We start from the raw sequence: 14,419 nt of genomic DNA on the forward strand, positions 1-14,419 counted from the left end.
TCCTGGGCTGCATACCTAATAATTATGAACTATCAACATAGCACACAATCTTCCCAAACAAAAAATTCTATTAGATATGTTATGCTTAAAAAAATCACCAGAAATGCTGATCTCATATGTGATACATTTTACTTCAGGATACAGTAAGAGCTGAAATAAAATTAACTGATTGCACCTAAATTCTGAACGTTTTTAGAAAACCTTTCAATTTCTCTGACATGACCATCTTACTGGGAATATTTGCTCCTTTCACTCTAATGTCTAGCTGGCTTTGAGAAATTCCAAAATGATTTAATTTCCAGCTGAGTCATTTTTCTCCTCTAGCTGGACAGGTGGGCAAGTTTCACTTCAGCCTACATCCAGTCTTTTGAAGATGATGTTTGGCCAGATTCAATAAACCCTTCCAGGTCCGTTTACACCATGTGCAAGTCATGCAGCAGCATGCACATAGCAACGCACTGTTTTGGATGTAGTAAGCAGCTCTACATGGTGTGTAGAGCTAGACAAACAAGGTAAACACCGTGGCATGCTAATTATAGTGTAAGCAGCTGAATTGTATGTTATTCAGCCAATCCAAGATGGAGGAGTTATTCAACAAACTATAAAGCAATTGTGTAGACTCAGTGCTGGTTTTCCCTGTGAATTTCAAAACCTTTTGGAATACAGCCATGGAAAAGAGTCTACATAGAAAGAATGTTATGGGCTACTGTTGCTTTAATTCATGTGCACTGGCAATAGGCTGGAGTCTATGCTGCTGCTAATAAACAATGACCAAGAAGGAGAAGAGTTTTTAGACCCCATTTAACTTAACACAATCTGCATTATGTGGAAATATTAGAGTGCTACAGGGTGGATAGAGACTCTGCAACTTCTGTTGTCCTCAACTCAGAGCCAGGGCAAACTGAGGGGAACTCATACCAGTGGAGACAAAGGTATGTGTATCGCTTAGAATTTTAGCTACAGGAACCCTTCGGAGACCAACAGGGGACATTCTGGAGATGTCACAGACATCAGGATGCAGGATCCTCCATCAATTCCTGAATGCTGTGCTACAACATGCCAGTGACCACATAGATTTTCCCTGTACTCCTGAGGAAAGGGCCACAAATATGCAGGAGTTCTACCTTGTAGCACACTACCCAGAAGTACTGGGTGCCATAAATTGTACACATATAGAAATTTAAGCATCACCTGGGGGAACAGGGAAGGCTCCATATAAATAGAAAGGGCTTCTACTCTATTAACTGCCAAGTCATGTGTAATGCCAAAGGAATCATTTTGAACTTTTGTGCTGGCCACCCAGCCAGTTTGCATGACTTACATATCTGGCACACCTCCCAACTGTATCAGATGTTCAGTAGGTGTGATAATACTAAAGGTCATTTACTGAGGGATGCAGGTCATGCATTGGAAATGTGACTGATAACACCCATCAGAAATGCACACACACACACACTGAAGAATGCCATAATGAGGCACACTCTCAAACCAGAAATATCATAGATCATGTGTTTGGCCTGCTAAAGTCATGGTTCCAGTGCCTAGATACATCTGGGGGAGCCCTGCAGTACAATGCACTTACATGTGCCGAAATATTCACCATCTTTGCAAAGCTACACAACATCATCCTGTTGTGGGGGGGGGGCAGGAAGCCTAGGCTATCACAAATGTTCAGTAAGTGTGTGTGGATAAGAAAGAGAAGCAGGCACACATTTGGATAAGGTAACAAATGTCCATTGAGACAAAATGAGCTTTAAGCTTCATGGCTGAACCATGTATCTGTTGTGTACATACTCTGTATGAGTCTTCCAGGTGAAATTGATATGTGAGTGTCTGCATGAACATAACCAAGCTTTGTGCTAGCTCTATGTCTTGGTATTTTGGACAGGTGTGAGCAATGCATGGTAGAGGTGGCAGTTCATCTTTGTTGCACCCAAACATGAGAACTGGCTTTGCCAGGAGTTGCACTGGCACATCCACACTCATGGTCAGATGCACTGCTGCCACCTGAATGTGACTGATGCCTGCCAGATGAGCACCCCTCACGAGGATGCCCAGGACCACAAACCCATGGCCTGCCATGTCTGGCTGTGGACATCTCAACCATTGATGGAGCAGTAGACGTAGTGCCACTATGATAAGTGATTGGGCACAGCCACATTGTCTAACAGCAGATGATGTAGATGACATACGCCCATGAGGATGCCATCCCCCTCACAGCAAATCCTCCATCACAGATACTTTCCATTCCAATGTGAATTCATCTGATCCATTGAATCAGCAACACAGTAGAGGCAGTCATGCATGTCAGCCTGTGCCACATCTACAACCATAAGCATTTATTTGGATGATGTATAGAAACATTCCTGTGCCTCCATGACAGCCCTAAACATATGTCAAATGGCATGGGAAAACATACTTTTATCAGATGGAGGATGGACAGCAGGCCTCCTCTGAGTACCTCTAACAACCATCCTGTGTAGCAACTCTCCCACACTTTGGCTACAGCCAAAGGCAACAGGCACTGATGCCATAGCAACCACACTTCCCTGATGGAGTGTTTCTCCCTCCACCTGTTCAATATCTGAGTGCTCGCTGGAATAGGTTGGTGTAGGCCTACAGGCTGTGTCCGATGGAATTACATGGCATGGCTGAATGTCAACCTCAGTGTCAGATTCAACCTCTGCACCCCTCAACTGTGCCTCTCTTTGGCCACCATCATCATGAAAGTCTGAAGATACTCTTACATCAGGTGGCAAGAGTTCTACACTTCCATAGACATGATCATCTGTAATAATAAGCAACAAACATAGGAAAAAAATAATAGGTACACTATAGTCAAATGTATTCTAATTAAGTAACAGTGGTGCCAGTGCTACAGATTGTACAGCAAAACACACAACAGTCTGGACACCTACATCACACATAAAAATAAAATTATCTTTTTTCTCTGAACTATTCATCACCACTGACAAAGAAAGTATTTGGCTTACCATTGCATTTGATGCTATGCTTCTCATGGATGTTGGTCCTAGAAGAAGTTAAGCAAAAGTTAAGGACAACATCATCACAATTAACAGTAATGGAGGGAGTTAAAACTTTTTGCCCTTTATATGTCCATTAACTATACTTTTAACAAGAACTTGGGTGACAAGTCCAAACTAAGCCCATGTGTAATCAATCAGAATGTGTTGTTAACTGTAGCAATCTACAGCCCCCCCAAACAAATGTATTGTTAAACAGAACTAATGTATTGCTGTCAATATTTTTAATATACAAGAGTATTTAACAATACATAAGCCTACCTGGAAGCTCCTCCTGGGACATACTTGTTCTCCTTGAAACAGTAGCACCAGTGTCAAGGACATATTGTTCTGCACTTTCCTGGGAGCTGACTGGATGCCTGACAGTGAACAGGAATTCTTCATTTGCTGTTAGTGGTGGCTCTGTAACAGGCACCCCACCCCAGTACCCATCTGATCATGGGCCACTGCAGCTGCTCTCCTCTGTGCAGATGAGATCATGGCTGTGGCTCTATGGTGCATTTTATCATATGTCCTGCTGTGGCCACCTACTGTATTCACATCAGCAACTATCTGCTTTCAAATTTGCATTCTGCTTGAATATCGTCATGTCCCCTCTCAAGCAGAAAGGCACCATGTTACCTAAAAGCCTCCATAATAACCTGATTTTCATGGTCAGTTAATGGGGTGTCCTGGGACTGAGATGCCTGGGTACCATAGTCCTAGGTAACCTAAACACAACAGAAGGATAATACATGTAGTATCACATAGCTAAAAAAGTCCTGTCTCCAGATAAAGCATAAAAGGTAGCATTTCACTATTACCAACTGGATACATAAAAAAGCCAAGATATTGAAATATAAAAAGCAGGAATGTGTGGTTGTAACATATTATGTTCACACACAAAGCAAGGTTAGACACAAAATAAGGAGAGTAACAATAGCAGCATATCCTTGCCTGTACCAAAACAGAAATGAAGCTTTTTCCCCCACCTCCCCAAAAAAACAGGCAAATGACACATTTTGCAAACAAACCAGCAGTATCAAATGAAGTGTCCTCTGAAACATGGCTACATATTTAATACAGAACATTCTATTTTAAGCCATTGCCAATACACATCTACCTGTAAAATGCCCTGACAGACCTGACCATGCCATTGGTGCACTTATAAGTAATACATACAGATAAAAGTAGCATTTGCTAATGAAGATATATATATATATATATATATATATATGTATACAGATTTTTCTTAATAACATACAGTATATAGCTGAAAAATGCAAGCATACTTTCTCATGGTTAGTAGTCTTCTGTGCAGATATATCCCAAAGTAACAGCCTCTTCTGTGTTCTCCATATAATGAAGTCTCCTTACCTTCAGGTTCCCAAGCTACATGGTTACCTTTTTATGGTGTAGATTCAGGGCTGTGAGCATGGTGAAGATGCAACTCATTAGAATTACTGAATCCAAAATTTTTGGCTCCATGTAACTGATGTAAACATTGTGCAGACAACCCCTGTGTGAATGAATTTCAACTGTGAATAATTATTGGTAGGGAGAAGGAAAACACAACAGCAATGCAGACTGCCCTACCTCCGTGGGTGTATCAGCCAGGTTAGACTTATAAAGTGTGGAAGTAATTTTATCAAAGATTTTAATGTAAGTAAGCAGCACACAAGCCACAGTTTTTATTCATTAACATCCAACCTCCATTTCATTTGTTGACAACTGTATATCATTGCCATTTAATATCCTCACACATTTAAGGACAATGATATAGAATGCCTTACAGACTGCATGTCTCAGATTACTGCTCTGATAAGACAAGAATGAGCAACAAACACAGAGAGATAAGACAGAGCTGAATTTTTGCAAGCAATAGCCATAAATGGTTGTGTGATCACTCAGTGCACTACCTCTGAAATTAATGCATGTACAAACAACTGTCATATTTTTTGTTACTACTGTGGATGATGTTGCAGTTGGTTGTATGTAGAATGATATCCCGGCTACAAAGCTGTTTGTGTGGCAAACTGGGATACAACACTCTTACTGTGTTCTGAAGGTTCATTGGAATGAGAGTACAAATCCATCCCTATATAAAAATATGTCATGTGTACCAAAACATGCTGTCAAAGTGTAAAGGCCAAAAAGGTTCCATTGTTGCAGTTTTTGCTTTCCATTGCACAATGCCACTAACTGACATTGCCCAGCAGTTAGCAAGGTTCCCGAGCACCTGCAGCCATTAAACACATGGGGACAGGAGGCAGAAAGTCAATAATTGAAAGTGGTTCCATTCAATTCATTCTGTGAGGCATCATTCAAACACACTAAGTGGTGTTGAGTGAAAATTAACATCAGAGCTTAAGAATGAGTATGAAATTATGGAACTGTCATGTAACTACTCCTATGGCAGCAGGTGTAAATGTAGGGCTGGAATACAGATGGTACTGGGTTCTAGCAAAGGGAGTGCAACCTGTTTTTACTGTTGTGACAGTACAGTTCAGTTTATTGCAATGAACAGTAAAATATACAAGTGTTATTTCATTATTTTTGTGGCAACAGGTGTAAGTATAGGGCTGCCATACACATGTTCCTGGGTTCTAATACATGACATTACAGACATTTTTACTGTTGTTCTGTTTCAAATTATATATACTCTTACTTATAATTCTATATATAGGGGAGCTGATATGAATTATATTTATGAGGGATAAAACACCCTTATTGTGTTTTCAGATGTATGACTGAGGGTATACTGTCTACGACATTATTCTAAGTATAATTCTGCTATCTGGACTTGGATGACCTTCACAATTAAATAAGACTCATACAGAAGTGAATCTATAAACAAAAACCTTGTCAGGTCACACACATTCATGTGTAACACCTCAAACTTTCAGCTGTAGTTATGAATGTCTTAACAGCACTTCTTCTGTGGCAAAGATGGAAAATCACCACTGTGGAAGAAAATGTTTTGGCCCTTATGCCCAGGCTTGAATCCCATACTTTAAAAAACAATTTTATCAGTGTATGAAACAAAAACAAAATGTGTCAGGTCATGAAATGTATGTCCCCAGTGTATTTCTGCAAATGTAACTCACCAGAGAACTAATGGCAGTGCTGGACCGAGGCACAGGGAACTAATCTAATGGGGTGGGAAAGTCAACACATTCTGGCTAGGCTTATAGATGCCCTCAGGCAGATAGCCTTGTACTTACCCATGAACCTATGAACCAAACAGCTACCTTCCAATTTTCAAAATATATTTCCAATCTACAGCAGCAGACACCCCTCAAACCAAGGTCAATTGTCAGATTAACCTTCCAATTTAAAATATTTATTTCCTCACTGCTTTTCATGGCTTCTGTATGCTTAACATCATACAAACATGGCTGGCATTGTTGCTCGGGTTTGTGCACTACCAGTAAATGTGATAGCAGGAATTGGTGGGAAATCATTAGTTGCCATTGCTCTACTTCTGGTGTTAGACATGTCTGGCATTAGAGAGGAAAGTGTCTAGTTTAGTGCACAGATGTGGGGTGTTTAGGAGTCCAGATTATTTATTGGACTCCTGGAAAATGTCATAGCCAAAGGCTTCTGCAGGGGAATATTCTAGCTCCCAGTGCAAGTCTGAGGCTTGGAGTAATTTGGCTCAGGCTGTATCTAGTGTGACTGGTATCCCACACACTGTTTAGCAATGTACTCACCTTTTAACAACCTACAAAGGTGCAAGAGGGATATGCTCAGCCAGTGATTAACTGAGTTTCAAACTGGTGACATCCCACAGCTGTGTAAGTATGCTAATAAAAGAGTATTTTTAGTACATAGAAAGCTAAATATAGACAAGGCCTTTATGCCTAATGCTCTTCTGTTCTTTTCTGGTCTTTCCATGACTAATGCCAGAATAGAGTTTAATTGCCAGGTTCATACTGACTGAATGGAGAGACTGAGTTAAGCAAGTAGTATGTATGCATCACAAGAGAAGTATTATTGTAGCTTTGTAGCCATGAGATTCCTGTTTGTGCACTGCTTAACTACATGCAAATAGGGAAATTAATGGAAATGTGTATCTAACCGTCGCACAAACCTGCTGCTCATCATTGTACTATGTAAAGTAAATATTAGGATGTATTAGTGCTGTCTATTGTCCATTTACTCCTCATGCCATGAAACTACATGTCAAAATATAAAACTGAAGTCCCTATCTAAGAATATGTCACATATTTACAATGCAGCCATGTGGTATCTCCACCCCCTCCCATGCACTGAAACCTGGTCTCTCAGTATTTGTTCTCAAATATATCAACTACACTACATGAATGTGGATGGAAAATAGAACGTTCACCCCAGGGATCACTCCAGTGGCTCTACTTGACAGACGCACTGGGAACTAATGTCAGCATGATGCCAGGGCACTTCTATGGGCTAGGCTTGTAAAGGCTCCTTGGCCATTGGCCTAGTACACACCTATGAATCTATAAACCTATGAACAAATGTTGTGCAATATGCAATGTACATCAATCTGGTAACATGCAGAACTAAAAATATCTTCATAGTTGAACATGCCTACACAGCCATTTCATGCAGGCCTCCCAACATTTTCTCTCCAACATCCACTGCTGATGTCATCCTCTATAAGTTGTCCTGCAACCTTGTAAAAGTTAGATTTGTGCCATGGTGCTTGTATAGAGAACTAATATCTGTAGTCAGTGTACTTAGATAGGTAGAGAGTTCTGTTCTCACTGCAGTCAACTGGTGTGGGTGTGTGTGTGTGTGTGTGTGTGTGTGTGTGTGTGTGTGTGTGTGTGTGTGTGTGTGTGTGTGTGTGTGTGTGTGTGTGTGTGTGTCTGTGTGTGTCTGTGTATTTGTTTGTGTGTGTTTGTGTGTGTTTGTAAATTTGCTTGACATTAGAGAGGGCCTTTTACACCAGCATGTAGGACACTGCTATTACCATATTCTCCACACCAGACACTGCTGCTGTCATCACCTATAAAGTATTGTCTGAGGTACTTCAAATCAGACTTCAGCTGTGGCACTTGCCTTAAATACCTGTATCTGATATGTGGATATGCACTTTTCCCACCAGGGCAGTGTCAGAGACTGGCCTGGCAGCAAGGCAGAATTCACCTCAACCCATATGATATAGATTACAGTGACAAGACTTTCAGCCTATCCACATATGTCATGGAATGGTTTGTTGGCCCTGTGTTTTCTTAGTGAGAAACCCCTATGGTCTCTCCAGCTGCTGCATGTGTCTGGTGAGGTACATGCCAAAGAGAGCATTATACTCTGTTCTGATGAGATTTGAGTACAGTGCTGTTATATAATCCTCATATCTGAATATGATGGCATGACTTATGATGTGCACAACATAGCCTTTCCATACCACTGTGGACATGTGGTGGTCGAAGTCCAGATTGCTACCTACGTTTGTTCCTAGGTCTTGAATAACTAGGTTTCAGCATAGCGGGATTGTTGTCACCATTTAATTAGCAGGAAATTCCACTTTGAAAAAGGACAAAATAAAGACATATTTTTGCATTTATCTGTAGACCGTGTGGCTTTGTCACCAATCATTTGTCTGTGTTAGCCCCTCATGTAGTAAGTTATCACTGGTGTTCTCAACGATTGTACCCAATATGCAAGAATCAGCAAACATGGTAAGCCAAAGGCCATATACTTTAGTCTGAACTGTTGAGAAATAGATTGCAAACAGTAAAGGTCCAAGCACAGATCCCTGGGGTACACCAATGGTGACAGCTCTACTGGTATAGGTTGATTCACCAACCTTCACAGTATGTGTTCTGTCTGTGAGCCAACTGGTTACCCATCTATTGACCTAAGAGTTAATTCCTGGCTGTGAGAGTTTTTCAATGATACCTGTATGGGGAGTTGTGTCCAAACCTTAGCCTAGATCAAGAAAGGCAGTATGCAGTGACATACCTTTATCTAGGCCTATCACACAGAATCAATGGGCTGTGACAACATAACAGATTGCCTATAGCATGACTCAGCACATACACCTTCCTGACATGGTTGAATACACACTTCATAACATCCTCCACACAGACTATGTTCCCACAGAAGGATGTACATCAACATGTATCCATCGGAGTTGTGGGGGACAGCACCTGATGCCTGCATGTATAGATACATCCTGACTTTTCTCACTTGTGAGGAAGCACAACATGTCATCGTGGACCTTTTCTAAATAGACAATACTATTATCCCAGCTGTGTGCAACAGACCTGTGTGAGTTGTTAATGCTACATCATGTCTGTTACATATGTTACTTGTTCTTAAAGAGGTCATTGAGGGCATGCATGAGGACAACACTACCATCCTTTTGAACATTTCAAATGCAAGACATTTAACATAAATCCACACTGAGGTATTCATTTGACACTGTCAGATGTGGCCATAAACACCTATATTACCAAGTGGGTAAACCAGTGGATCATATATGTAGCATCTAAATGTATTGAAATATGTGAAGTGATTTGTATCTCAGGTCCAGTGATCAAGTCTGTACGTAAGAGCTTCTGCTAGACCCTTTCCTGTGCATAATCTAAGTCACCACAATAACACATACATCCTGTTTCCAAACAGCTGTCTGAAGGACTACAGATTGTGGGCAATCATTGACTCCAGCTGTGATATTAGTATAATACAGACAGTATCAACACACCAAAGATTGCTGCCACAGCCATGACAACACCTGCAATGGAATAAAAACATGTGAGGATTTGGTATGTCATGAAAATAAATCCACAACCAAAGAGTTTAATGTAGCCATCACACCCTATAATCAGATCAATAGGTATGTGACCTGTGTCTTGGGGTAGATGGTGTGTGTGTGTGTGTGTGTCTGTGTGTGTGTGTGTGTGTGTGTGTGTGTGTGTGTGTGTGTGTGTGTGTGTGTGTGTGTGTGTGTGTGTGTGTGTGTGTGTGTGTGTGTGTGTGTGTCTGTGTGTGTGTGTGTGTGTGTGTGTGTGTGTGTGTGTGTGTGTATATATATATATATATATATATATATATATATATATATATATATATATATATATATATATATATATATATATATATATATATATATATATATATATATATATATATATATATATGCCATGCACACCAGTCAGCTAGCATGTGTAGATCATAATGTCACATACAGGTACATCAGTGTTCCTCCTAACATCTCCAGCAGATGTTATAGTGTTAGGACGGTGTACATGCTTCTTTTACTGTTGTCCATGAGCCTTTACCTGTGTTCCACTTGTTGGAGATGTTTGATGAGACTACACTCACATTCAGGCAAATTGGTTTGCACAGTTTCACAATATGCACCCTAGGCCATTTGTAGATAACATCCCTGATAGATGTCTTTACATTGTTCATGTAAGGATGCTTATCACACAAAAACATCTTCCTCATTGTTATGTCACCTTGTGTGACAGTAACATAATACACATTTTCACTGTGCAGTCCTTTCTCTACTATACTGATGGTTTATATCAGAGCATCGAAGTATTAAAACTTCGTATGCTCTGATATCGAACACTATTCAGCGAACACTAAGAATAGCGAAGCTGCAGATCAGCAAATTCTTTCCTCGGGAAAGAATTTGGTTGGCCGTTTCTGTGGCTTCGCTATTCTTAGTGCTGAGGTGGAGAGTTATGGGTTGGATTCAGGTAAGTGTGTGATTGTTTGTATGTTAGGGTCAAGGGCGGGTTAAGTGAGTTAGGGTTAGGAGTGACAGACTTTAGAGTTAGGGGCGGTTTAAGTGAGTTAGGGTTAGGGCGTGGGTTAGATGAGTGTGCAATAGTGACAGACCATAGGGTTAAGGTTTGGAATAAGGTAAGTGGGTAGATAGTAGTGTATGTTTAGTTTAGTGTAGCGTTAGATGTAGGAATTTAAGTGTATGTGTGTGGTTGCTGTTTGTTTGATGTGCTTGTGTTGTGTGTATGTTTGAGAGAATTTTTTTCTGGAAAAAAATTCACTGTTCTGAATGTTCGATATTTTCATGTTTAGATGTTTTGGGGCCAATGAAATAGCGTTTGCTATTTTCATCTTTCGATAACGTGATATAAACGCTATACTGATATGTGTTTGGGGTTCCTGCTACAACTTTTTTCCATTGACAAGCCCTCATCTGCTGTACATTAGGTTGTTTCACCTGTCTTCTTTCCCTGTGTTCATTCCTACAATTCATTTGTATGTCCCTATATAATACACACACTTCCCTTGAATGTTGACTTTAGATGGCAGTTGATGTACCCTTACAGATCATTTACACAACTTATATACAGAATGCCTGAAATGGGATTTCACAATACTCTGCAGTATATACACTGTCATTTCCTGTGTTTGGAACATATACATAACTGTATGTTAAGCCCTGGTAATCACTGTGGCATTCCACACAATCCCACTTAGCTGCTGTGATCTGAGGTAACCAGGTTTGTTATCCATGTTCCCTTACATGCAAAAGAAAATCAAACCGCTACTCCATGGCTATTCAAAAAAGAAATTCCGAAATGCTAAGCTCTTTTTAAATATTTATTTAAAATGTAAAAAGTCCATTGATATTAATAACATTCAAGTAGTCAGCCTCAGCAGCTTGTAAAAGCATGTATCAGTTCAGTATAAAAAAAGCACATAAACCCTTCAGTTCTGAATGATTGTAAGTGGTGGTCTTAAACACTTTGCGAAAGGTTTAACCTTCAACGGTTAGCCGCCGTATTCAAAATCCTTTGAACAGGAAGGTATGCAGCAGTAAAAATACAACATTTAGCTTACATTGCTGCTGGACCTCTCAATACACTTTCAATGTTGCTGAACCCCTTAGTTGGTGGTAGAAAAATTCCCATCAAAACTTTAAACAATACTGGTGCTGTAGAAACAGATAGAACACTAATCTGTAAGAACAAATAAGTCGTCCCAAATAACATTCGATAAGCACTTTCAGTAAAACCTTCATCAGATCGTAATAATCAGGGACTCCATTAGCTGAATTTATAAGCTTCATATAGCCAATAGAATTTAAAAACACAGGCAACACCTTCTCTATAAAAAATTATGGCCCATCAAAATAGGAGTTTATCGACATACCTTCTATTCAACCAATAGTAGGCCTCCTTGCCTTTAACAATGGTTTTAAGGGAATGACTACATTCAGTCCGGGAGGGCGATCAGCTCACAAGTTTACTATCCACTTAGTCTCACATAACTCTTTACTAATATCCCCTCTTTTATGACCTTCAAATATTTGTTCAATTGCTTTAAACAGAAAACTATGAGTAGGAAATCTTGAAATATGCACCGCTAAAGCATTATGTATATCCCCTCTGATATCACCCAAGTGCCGTAGCAGTCTCTTTCTGAATATCTAAATAAACAAGATTTTTAGAGGCACAAGTAATCTTGCAGTTGAAAGTAAATGTCTTGTCCATATTTGGATGCTTAAAGGTATTGCTACTATCTATATGGTTGCAAGCAGAGCAATTTCCACACTTTTTACTGCTGCATAACTTCCTATTCAAAGGATTATGAATACGGCGGCTAACCGTTGGAGGTTAAACCTTTCGCGAAGAGTGTTTAAGAACGCCATTTACAATCATTCAGAACTGAAGAGTTTATCTGCTTTTTTTATACTGAACTGATACATCCTTTTACAAGCTGCTGATGCTGACTACGTGAACGTTATTAATATCAATGGACTTTTTATGTTTTAAATAAATCTTTAAAAAAAGCTTAGAATTTTGGAATTTCTTTTTCGAATAGCCATGGAGTAGCGGTTTGATTTTCTTTTGCATTTTGTATTTTACTTACCGCTACCTCAATAGTGAGTTCTACATTTTTCTAATAATGTTCCCTTACATAGTTTCTTGGCCAGCAGCACTGTTGCCAGCCATAAAACCATTCTTATTTATGTCTGAATGTGGTGCACGACATTAATATGTAACTAGCATTGATGCTCACTGCACATCACCATTCAAACACTTAAACTCCGTGTAGGCTTCGCCGGAAGCGTACATGGAATTTATTAATCCAAAAGGCCGCATATCACATTTCCCTACCTCTTACCTTAACCTCTGTGGTAAAACTTATGTTTTATTGTTTGTCTATGTTTACCTTTCAATTTTCAATTTTCAATTTCTTTTTTCTGTGACAGTATGTGTCTCAGTCACACCATATACTACATTTCTAGTAAATGGACATTATAAGGCTCCCCTCTCATCCTTGTATCATTTTAATATGTGTTCATTTTGTAGATCTCTTTTAAATCGACTTTTACCATGCCCAGTCACTGTTCATTTCACAAACTGCACTTTTACAATCATTACTTTTGTTTTTCTTTATAGCATTGTGAATCTGTATGTAAGCAATAATGCTCAACAGGTTGTGTGTTATTGGGGAAACACACCCAGTCTGGTAGGTTTTTATTTCCCCAATAACATATATCCTAGAGGGCATCATTGCAGTTTCAAAATTGCATTTGTCTGTTTTTTATTAATATGTACTATTTTTGACATATAGTTCCTTCACCAAATGTTTTAGATTTGCTGCTGCATATGAAATTATTGGAAGAGGTATTTTACATCCAAAATATAAGCTACATAAATATTTAACATCTATTCTCACACAGACACACAGATTCAGAAGCAGAGGCTCATACACATATATGTACATAGAAACACAGACATACACAGAAACACACACACACTTGTATGCATGCACACATGCATACACATGCACACACAATGATAAGTTACAGCCACTTTGTTGCGGTATTACCCCCTCAGATGTCTTTTTGTGAGCAAATGAATTGAACAAAATGGAATGTAAGACATTGTAACCAACCCCCTGTGCCTATTTATTGTCCCTAATTTTGCCGCATAGGTCTGCTCTGTCCCTCTTGGAATCACTGAGGATTAACGTTCATCAACTATCGCAGACATTAGAGTCTCATACTTCTTACAGTCTATGGAATGCATGCTGTTGTAGTCCAAAGACATTAGTGTGCAATCTCTCTCTCTCTCTCTCTCTCTCTCACTCACTCATCCTCTCTTTCTTTCTCTCTTTCTCTCCCTCTCTCTCTCACTCACACACACAGCTGCATACGTATGTACACACTTCCATGTACATGGACTCACATGGGTTCTTTGTTTTTATTTATTTAGCTGTTTGTAATTTTATACTTACTAAACATCAAAACTTTGTTTAGTGAGAGTAAGTAAGTGTTTTTTTTCCAAGTTTCAAGGTGGCTTAAAATGTTGCCTTGAAGTTGTAGATTTGTTTACCTGGCATTATCTGTGCAGTAACAACCTGTTGGAGAATGTTCAAGCATCAGTCTGGGTAAAGATGTACACTTTTCCCATTCTCTAAAA

The sequence above is a fragment of the Protopterus annectens genome, chromosome 5.part0 (assembly GCF_019279795.1).
Source record: "Protopterus annectens isolate FY-2018-M chromosome 5.part0, PAN1.0, whole genome shotgun sequence".
NCBI classification, from domain to species: Eukaryota; Metazoa; Chordata; order Ceratodontiformes; family Protopteridae; genus Protopterus; species Protopterus annectens.